This window comes from Hyperolius riggenbachi, chromosome 4, assembly GCF_040937935.1.
Source record: "Hyperolius riggenbachi isolate aHypRig1 chromosome 4, aHypRig1.pri, whole genome shotgun sequence".
Lineage (NCBI taxonomy): Eukaryota > Metazoa > Chordata > Amphibia > Anura > Hyperoliidae > Hyperolius > Hyperolius riggenbachi.
The window spans coordinates 19,483,658-19,492,741 of record NC_090649.1 but is presented as its reverse complement, the minus strand read 5'-3'; the positions used below and the strand labels follow the sequence as shown (position 1 = coordinate 19,492,741).

Genomic DNA, 9,084 nt, shown 5'->3' with positions numbered 1-9,084 from the left:
CCTCAAGGCGGCAAAAGATAGGGCTAGAGAAAGGGACAGGTCCGCCCTCCTAACCAGGCAGTCCAAACCCGATAAAGGCGGCTCTTTTACTTGCACGTTTGACTATACCCCCATGACCAGAAGGTTATCCCAGGTCATAAAGAAAAATTGGTCACTTGTAACTAGAGACCCTACATTGCACAAGATCTTCCCCGACCCCCCCACGGGTGGTGTATAGAAGGGCTCCAACTTTAGGTGATATCCTGGTACGGAGTGAGTATCGCTCGGCCACGCCATCGAACTGGCTAAGCAGTAGACGTCCCAAGGGAAACCACAAATGCGGCAGATGTAAATACTGTCCGCGGATGATGGAGGGCACCAACCTAAGAATGGGGGGAGTGCAGTGGGAGGTAAGAGCATTCATAACGTGCCAGACCAGGTTCGTCTCCTACGTCATCTTTTGTCCCTGTCAATTCTTTTATGTGGGCAAAACTACCAGGCCCCTCAAAGAGAGAGTGGGGGAGCACTTTAAATCCATAAAATCAGGGAAGGGGTGCCCACACCTGATTGACCATGTCAGGGAGGCCCATGGGGGCAGAGCAAATTGCTTGAGATTCGCAGGCCTCCTACATGTCGCTAGTCCTAGGAGGGGAGGCAATAGAGATCAAGAGCTCACCCGACGGGAATCTCGGGTGATTTTACGTACGGGGGCGATGGGGCCTTTGGGCCTCAATGACAGGCTGGAGCTGTCCTGCTACCTGGACCCCTAGGGTACGGGGCAGTCCTGCACCTGGGACTGTGTGGACCCTGGTGGGGGAACCTGTGCTCTTGTCCTTCCCTCCCTCCCTTCTGGGCCTTCTTCTCTTTCCAGCCCCTCTCCTTTCACCTTCCTAATATGCAACTCTGTCCATTTAATGATCGACACTTACAGGGGTGCCCCCTTTTTGGTCTTACTTTACCCCCTTTCCACCTGCCCCCCCCCTCCCCTTTCATCTTCTCGTTCTCATATATAAGCTGCTCTTTCTCTCAGGTCTCTACCTTCTCCAGCTATAATTGCTTCAATCTCTAATTTGTGCTCTAAGGTGGCGCTCCACGGTGCATGGGCACCCGCCTGGGGGACTTGGACTATAGGGCGGCAATTTGGGCGACAGGTGCAGTACATGGATAAGGGTGGACAGTAATTGCCACCAACATATTGATGGTAATGCCACCTTTTCCTGCATAGAGGGAAGAAAGGGCATCACGGAGGGGAAATGGAATTTCCCCGTTGATTGTCCCCCTCAATGCACAAACTCCTCCTTGTCTGCACTGCCACGCCCGGCGCACCCCTGTCCTGCCCCTGAGGGGTCTTACGTGGGCCGCCGAGCGCCACCAATCTCCGGGGATCCAGTGGTCTCTGTTTTCCCACTGTTGTGCAATGGTGCTCCCAGCTTGATCTCTTTAGCGAGCATTGGGGGAGCACATTTTCTGCCATCCTGGTCCCCACCCTGGCAAGAGAAAATACATGGGCAGGGGCTAAGACAGCCCCCGAAAGGGATTGTGGGATTGGAAGGGTTTAATGCAGTCCTTTAATTTCAGGGGTCTCCCTCTGCATTTTGTGTCCTTCTCCTCATGCCCTCCTCCATCTGCATGTTGATTTTAGATTAGGGAATGAGGTGCTTCTTTTCTTTTTAACAAATAGTGGTTAATAAAAGTGAAAAAAAGATGTCTCTTATGTCAACGGACATTAAATAACTCATGGGATACTGATATGATCATAAGAATGCGTACAGAATGGGGTGGACTGTACCTTTTTCACAATGGATAATTTTTTTCATTACCACTAGGTTTAGAGTTTCACTTTATGTTAATATGTGTTATCACGGTATCCAGCACATCACTGCCACCTGGCTGCTGTTCTTGCAGCCACACAATGTTGTTTATGCAGCGCAATGTCGTTTTATTCGCCGTAATGAGGCGATCCTCCCCCCCTTCACATCCATTGGTTTAAAAGGGCAAAGCTTCCTCTGTCACTCACGCCACATGACGTGGCTAGTCCCCTCCTCCTCAACCCAATCACTATCACAGTTCTGTGGGCCAATGGCGAGCGTGACGGGCGGGGCTTCCTGTCTACACCACGGAAGTCCGAGCACGCCGCCATTGCCCAAGGACACACGCACGTGAGCAAGCGCCACACCGGCGCGAAACGGCTGTTGTGCCGTCCTCTCATCCCCTGGTCACATTCCCGCACCCGTCTTGGACACAGGTTAGATCGTTCCACTTCATACATGCTGTAAATCCGCATTCCATGTTGTATATGTCTGCTGGGAACAATTTTGAATAAATAATGTGATTTAAGGACGCTGTGCACGGACTGTCTCATATGTACCATTTACCTTCTAAATGCAGCAGCGGCCAACTGCGCACAACCCAGCACTGCACCGCACAGCCGGCTAACCCCGGCCAGCTACCAGCTGCCAGGGGGGGGGGCCCCCTTCCCACTGCCTGTGCAGGCCTGCCGGGCCCCTGGGATGGGCGCACCTGTGCTAAACGCAGACGCACGGGCCAGGCTCAGCTGCCGCCTGATTACATTAGCATGGCCCCGCCCACCGCCGGAACAGCCATCACCCCTCCGCTGCCGTGCCTCCACGTCGAAGAGAAAAGTAAAGTAGGCTTCCGGCTCCCTGCATTCTGGCAACACGCTAGGAGAGAGCGTGGAGGGCAGAGGAAGAAGTCAAGTCTCTAGCCTGGCTGGCTGTTTGAGAACACAGTGCGTCTTTCTTCATTCGTTCATCCTCCTTCCTCTTCATATCTCTCTGTCTGTGTGGACGTGCGCGGTGTGCCACAAGAGGGAGACACAGGCCGGGGAGTGGAGAGCCTAAACAGGAGTTGCCTTCCTAGCCTGCTACACACTCTCACAGCCTGGCACTGATGCAGGCACCTGAGCTGAGTCATGCAGAAAGTCAACCGATGATGTCACAATGCCCTGGGCCCAGGCAGCTGCTAAGTAAAGGGGCTGCAGCCAGGGCTCTGCCTGCCAGTCCCCTGGAAGCTCTCCGGGGGAGGGTTGCAGCTGCTTCTCTTGCAGGGGACAACGTGCAAACTTGAAGGAAAGTGATCCGTTCATGCTTTTTTGGGCCCGCAGCAACTGCGCCGTGCAAGTACAGTTCAGCCGAAGCAAAATTAAAAATGATTTTTTCTTTGGTTGTGGTTTTTTGTGTGTGTTTTTCTGACTTGTTTTCTTGTCTGTTCTCAGGTTCTGATAACCAATGCAAAATACAGAGTCCATGAATAAATGACACAGAGGCACAAAAAAGGCACACACAAACAAATTTGAAATAATGTTTTTATTGTGGATTTCAAATGTATCCTGCACCCAGCAGTAGCAGCACAGACATAGACCGCACAGCAGGGTGGACAACACAACACTTGATTACTGGCAAATTCACTTTGCAGAGGGACACTTCATTTCTCCACTACACTTCCCTACACTAACTTAGTTAGTCAGCTGGGTATTTGAGTAGTTTTGATCTGTTTTTTGACACTAGTTAGAGAGAGTAGTGCACCGGTCCTGGAGGTACTGCAATACCAGGTCGATGCGCGGAGTGGACAGAGCAAGCTCTTCTTCCATCTCCCTGTTCCAAAAATCCATTTAATATATGGTCCCCAGATAGGGGATGTATCAGATATTAACCACTTCCGGATTCTCGGAGCGTATATACACGCCCCTGAATCCTGAAGTGTATTCCATGGAAACGGCCGCTCGTATGAGCGGCCGTTCCATGTCAGCTCACGGAGGGTGTCTCCGTGAACACCCTGCGAGCCGATCGGCGGCTCGCAGGGTAAATGTAAACACACGGGGAAGACCTTCCCCGGTGTTTACATGTATACGTCGCTGCTGCGCAGCAGCGCCGTAGAGGAGATCGGTGATCCCCGGCCTCTGATTGGCTGGGGATCACCGGCATCTGATAGGCTAAAGCCTATCCCATCAGGCGCAGGACGGAAATCCGTCCTGCGCCGCTCACAGGGGGAGGGAGAGGGAGGGAAGGGGAAGGAGGCCAGGAAGCGCTGCGGAGGGGGGCTTTGAAGAGCCCCCCCCCCGCAAGCGCAAGCAGCCGGCGGCGATCAGACCCCCCCAGCAGGACATCCCCCTAGTGGGGAAAAAAGGGGGGAAGTCTGATCGGCCTGGCTGCTAGCTGATCGGTGCTGCGGGCTGGAGAGCCCACGCAGCACCGATCAGCACAAAATAGCGTGGTAGGGAAGTGGTTAAAGAGAACCCGAGGTGGGGATCGTAGAAAGAAATCTATACACAGAGGCTGGGTCTGGCTATAGTGCCCAGCCTCTGTTGTTAGTTGAATCTCCCTGAAGTGCCCCCTGCGCTCCGCTCTCCCCCATAAATTACGGCTGCGCTGTTTACCTCCCTAATGTCACTCACGCCACTCCCCCGCCTCCTGCAGAGCGCCGGTCCTTGCCCGCGTCCCTTCCTTCCAATCAGCGGCGAGGGAAGGGACGTGGGTTGGGAACGGCGCTCTGCAGGAGGCGGGTGAGTGCCGTGAGTGACACTAGTGAGGTAAATACAGCCCGCTGTGACACGCTGCGTGTCGCCAGCACGGCTGTAATTTATGGGGGAGAGAGGAGCGCAGGGGGGACTTAACGGGGATTCACCTAGCAACAGAGGCTGGGCACTATAGCCAGACCCAGCCTCTGTGTATAGATTTCTTTGTACGATCCCCACCTCGGGTTCTCTTTAAACTGATAAGAACAGATTTTTTTAAGCTTTCTTGGCTCCTGTTGCGCAAAACAGGAGCCCAGAGTAAGCAAGGCTTTATGCCCATGCACGGAAAAAGTTAAAGTGCATAAACACCCCACAAAAACATGCATGAGCAGCCCCAGGCCCCACAAAAGCAGGGCCCTTTCCGGTGTTCCCCGAAGGGAACCTTTGCCATCGGTGCAGGGGGTACATGGGGTCCTCCGACACCCGAATGATTGGAGGACCCCTGCCTGCTTGTGGCTGCCCACAGGGCGTGGGCCATGTGGCCGTCCACATGGTCCATGGCTCCACCGAGAGGGAGCTGGGCGGGAACCGAAGTCCCCAGGGGACAAGTCCCCAGTGCCAGCAAGCTGGCCCCGACCTTGCGGCCGGCGTTATAAAAATTCCGCTCTCTCCCTAGCCAAAAGGCCGGGGAGCTGCGTTATTCGGCTACACCTTACTCCGCCCGGGATTTCCCACGTCCCGGGATTTTTGGGTACTCCTGGAGCGCCACTTCCAGGGGCAGTACGCCTAAGCAAATCCCTCAGCCTTCCAGCTTCGACCGTGGTAGATCCATCTAGTCAGAATCTAGGGAATGTAAGAACAACAGTGGACACCCGTGCTAGAGGATTTGGGGGTGTCCCTCCCCCTCCTCACTCGTTCGAGGTGCTCCCCCACTTACGGGGTTGTCGGAGCTTACTTCAGGCCTGGCCTGCCCTGAAACTGATGAGAACAGATTTTTTTTTTCTTTTTTACCAGTCAGTAATCAAACCTTTTCTCCTTTTGCTTACAGGAACGTCATTACACCATTCCAAAACAAGAAACAACAAGAATTGGTTCGTTCGAAACATCATCCCAGTAAATATATATATATATATATATATATATATAATCCATACATACACAATTTTTTTCTTTTTAAAATAGGGACAAAAATCCTAACTTAACCCATTCAGTTTCCGTCGTTTTCACGTGAGAAATGTTCACCTCCCATTCATTAGCCTATAACTTTATCACTACTTATCACAATGCACTGATCTATATCTTGTTTTTTCCGCCACCAATTAGGCTTTCTTTAGGGGGTACATTTTGCTAAGAGCCCCCTAAAGAAAGCCGTTTAACAGGAAGAATAAGAAAAGCAGTTTAACAGGAAGAATAAGAAAAACCGGAAAAAATTCATTATTTCTCAGTTTTCAGCCATTATAGTTTTAAAATAATACATGCCTCCATAATTAAAACTCACGTATTGTATTTGCCCATATGTCCCGGTTATTACACCGTTAAAATTATGTCCCTATCACAATGTATGGCGACAATATTTTATTTGGAAATAAAGGTGCATTTTTTCCGTTTTGCATCTATCACTATTTACAAGTTTAAAATAAAAAAAATATAGAAATATTTCATCTTTACATTGATATTTAAAAAGTTTAGACCCTTAGGTAAATATTTACATGTTTGTTTTTTTTTTATTGTAATGGTTTTTTTTTTTTATTGTAAACATTTTATCTGGGTAGTTTTGGGAGGGTGGGAGGTAAACAATAGATTTATAATGTAAATGTGTGTTATTTTTTTTTTTTTTTTTTTTTTTTACAGGTGTAGTATTACTTTTTGGCCACAAGATGGCGGCCATGAGTTTGTTTACATGACGTCACTCTAAGCGTAACATACGCTTACAGTGACGCATCGGGAAGGGAACGGCCAGAAAAGGCGCAGCTTCCGAGAGAAGCTGTCGCTTTTTCAGCGGGGGAGAGGAATCAATGATCGGGCACCATAGCCCGATACATTGATTCCCTGGCTACTGAATCCGCGGCCGGGAAGGTGCGTGCACGCGCACGATCGGCTGGCCGCGGGAGTGCGCAGTAGTGCGCATGGTTCCTGGACGTAGAAACTACGTCCAGGAACCAAAATAGGTTAACATATCCGCACAATAACACTTACACCAAACTAAACAAAGTACTTACACCTAATTGGCTGCCACAGATTGTCAGCTTTACACTTTCCAAGCTGTTTTTTATCAAACATATACACAGTATACAACATAGACGACAAAATTTTAACCGTATCTTTCACACTAATTTCTTCTTTCTTAAACACTAATACATTTCTAACATCCCACAACACTGACTTATACAACACACTCAACATCCACACTAATCTCATCTTCTCTTTACTTTCAGCCTCCCAGTCACCATCATCAAAAACGAAAACAGCCTAACATCAAAAACTACTGCAAAAAATAATTTCAATTCACCCCTAACCTCTTGGGCAAACTTACATACCCAAAATAAATTAGTATTTTGACATCCTCCACAACCCTCCCTGGGACACTCCTCTTTTTCCACTATATCCCTTTTTTTAATGAACTCCCTTGTGGGCAAACAGCCCAAAAATGTCATCCATGTCACATTGAATTGTGTACCCGTCACACCCCCTTATACAAAAACTTTTTCCAAGTTTGCTCCATTTGTTTGTTATTCAAAAAAGGAATGCAATTTGGTAACTCTCGTCTCGTTATCCACCCCATCAACTTAGCTTTATCTCTACATTGTAGACCCAATCTCTTCAAATCCAATCTATCATAAAAAATGTTTTAAACATAAATAAAACTGTCAATGTCACAGCGCCAGGGATTATGTTGTCTCCAGCAAACAGGCAATCCAATCCACCTCCAGAGATAGCACTTTAAATCTGCATTCCTCCTGTGTGGCTCAGTGCACCAAAACAGAGAAGCAGAAAAGGATTTCTCTCAGTGGATATAAATAAAGCTTTTATTCTTCCACACAAGGTACATCAATTGAAGATAAAAATCACTTACATCAGGAGGGTCCTATTCCAATATAGGACCCCCTCTGGAAGTATCGCTTCCCACCCTTGTGGTACTAAAGGACATGGATAAATGACCAGCAGTGTCCAGCCTGCTCTCGTCCCGACTAGTTTCGGCCTTCCGCCGTCATCAGTGGTACCACCACAGCCCTAGGCCTTCTCAAGTCTTTGACCATCAGTCCCCAATTTATTAGGTACCATTCAAAAAGAAAGGTTGTCATACAACACACAATATTGTTTAAACTTAAAATATGAAACAAATTCAACCAATAGTGTAAATTAATAAACAATTCTAATTCAGGAAACCCAAAACCTCCCAGAATCACCTTCTTCTCTATTTTCTCCCTCCCACACCTCTCCATCCTCGAACTCCAAAAAAACAGGAACAATATCCTTTTCACTTTCTTGATCCAGCTTTTGGCTGGTGGCACCACTCTAGCCGTGTACAATATTAATTGATATATCACAGCTTTAATTACCAATATTTTACCCCTAAACGAAAGACGTCTCATCTTCCAAAAGTCAAGTTTATTCTTTATTTTTATAAACAATTCTTTATACACACTACTCCCCTTTAAACTGGGATCAAAACTTATCCCCAACACCTTAATCTCTCTCACCTTCTCAACTCTCTCAACCTCAATTTCCACATCCTTCCCCGAACTACACACCTTACACTTTCCCCAATTCACACTCATTCCAGACACATTACAATACTTCTCCAACTGGCCATTCATCCACCTCACATCCCCCAACGACGAACACACAAAACATACACCATCCTTATAGGATAAGACTTTTACATGCTGACCCCCACTCCCGGGTACCATTATCCCCCTACACCTTACATCCCTCTTACAGATCTCAACAGAGGCTCAATGCTACAGATAAATGCCAATGGAGACAGAGGGCACCCCTGCCTCACTCCAGATCTTACCATAAAGCTATCACTTAAATTACCATTAACTGTGACTTGACTACTAATATCAGTATATAACCCCTTAATAACCCTCATTATAAATTCTGGAAAACCCAACTTCTCCAGTACTCTAAACAAAAAACCATGTGTTACCCCATCATAGGCCTTTTCTAAATCACTTCATTCTACAATGAATCGACTATTGTTACTTTTGCAATAAAAATAATAATTCGTAACAAAATCAGATTACCAGGTATACGTCGCCCAGGAATCGCACATGTCTGTGACTCACAGATGACACTATCCACCACCACCTTCACTCTATTTGCAATTATTTTTGCTAACACCTTATAATCGGTATTAAGTAGCGTAATGGGCCTCCAATTCTTGACTTCCCTTCTATCCCCTTTCTTAAATAATAGCGTAATAACCCCCTCCCTCATTGAAGGGGACAGACATCCATTCAAAAAACAAAACAAAATCACTTTCACAAACTCCACTTTAATTACATGCCACACACGGACATAGAATTCCCTAGATAAGCTATCTTTTCCTGGCGTTTTATTCATCGGCATTTTTTTAACCACATCACAGATCTCATCTTCCCCCAACATTCTCTCTAACAGACCTC

General features: G+C 47.7%; 1 pseudogene; it reads right to left on the bottom strand.

Annotated features, from left to right (window-relative positions):
- Window positions 1-3,513: 3,513 nt before the first annotated feature.
- Window positions 3,514-3,676, bottom strand: LOC137505795 (U2 spliceosomal RNA; annotated as a pseudogene).
- Window positions 3,677-9,084: the final 5,408 nt, after the last annotated feature.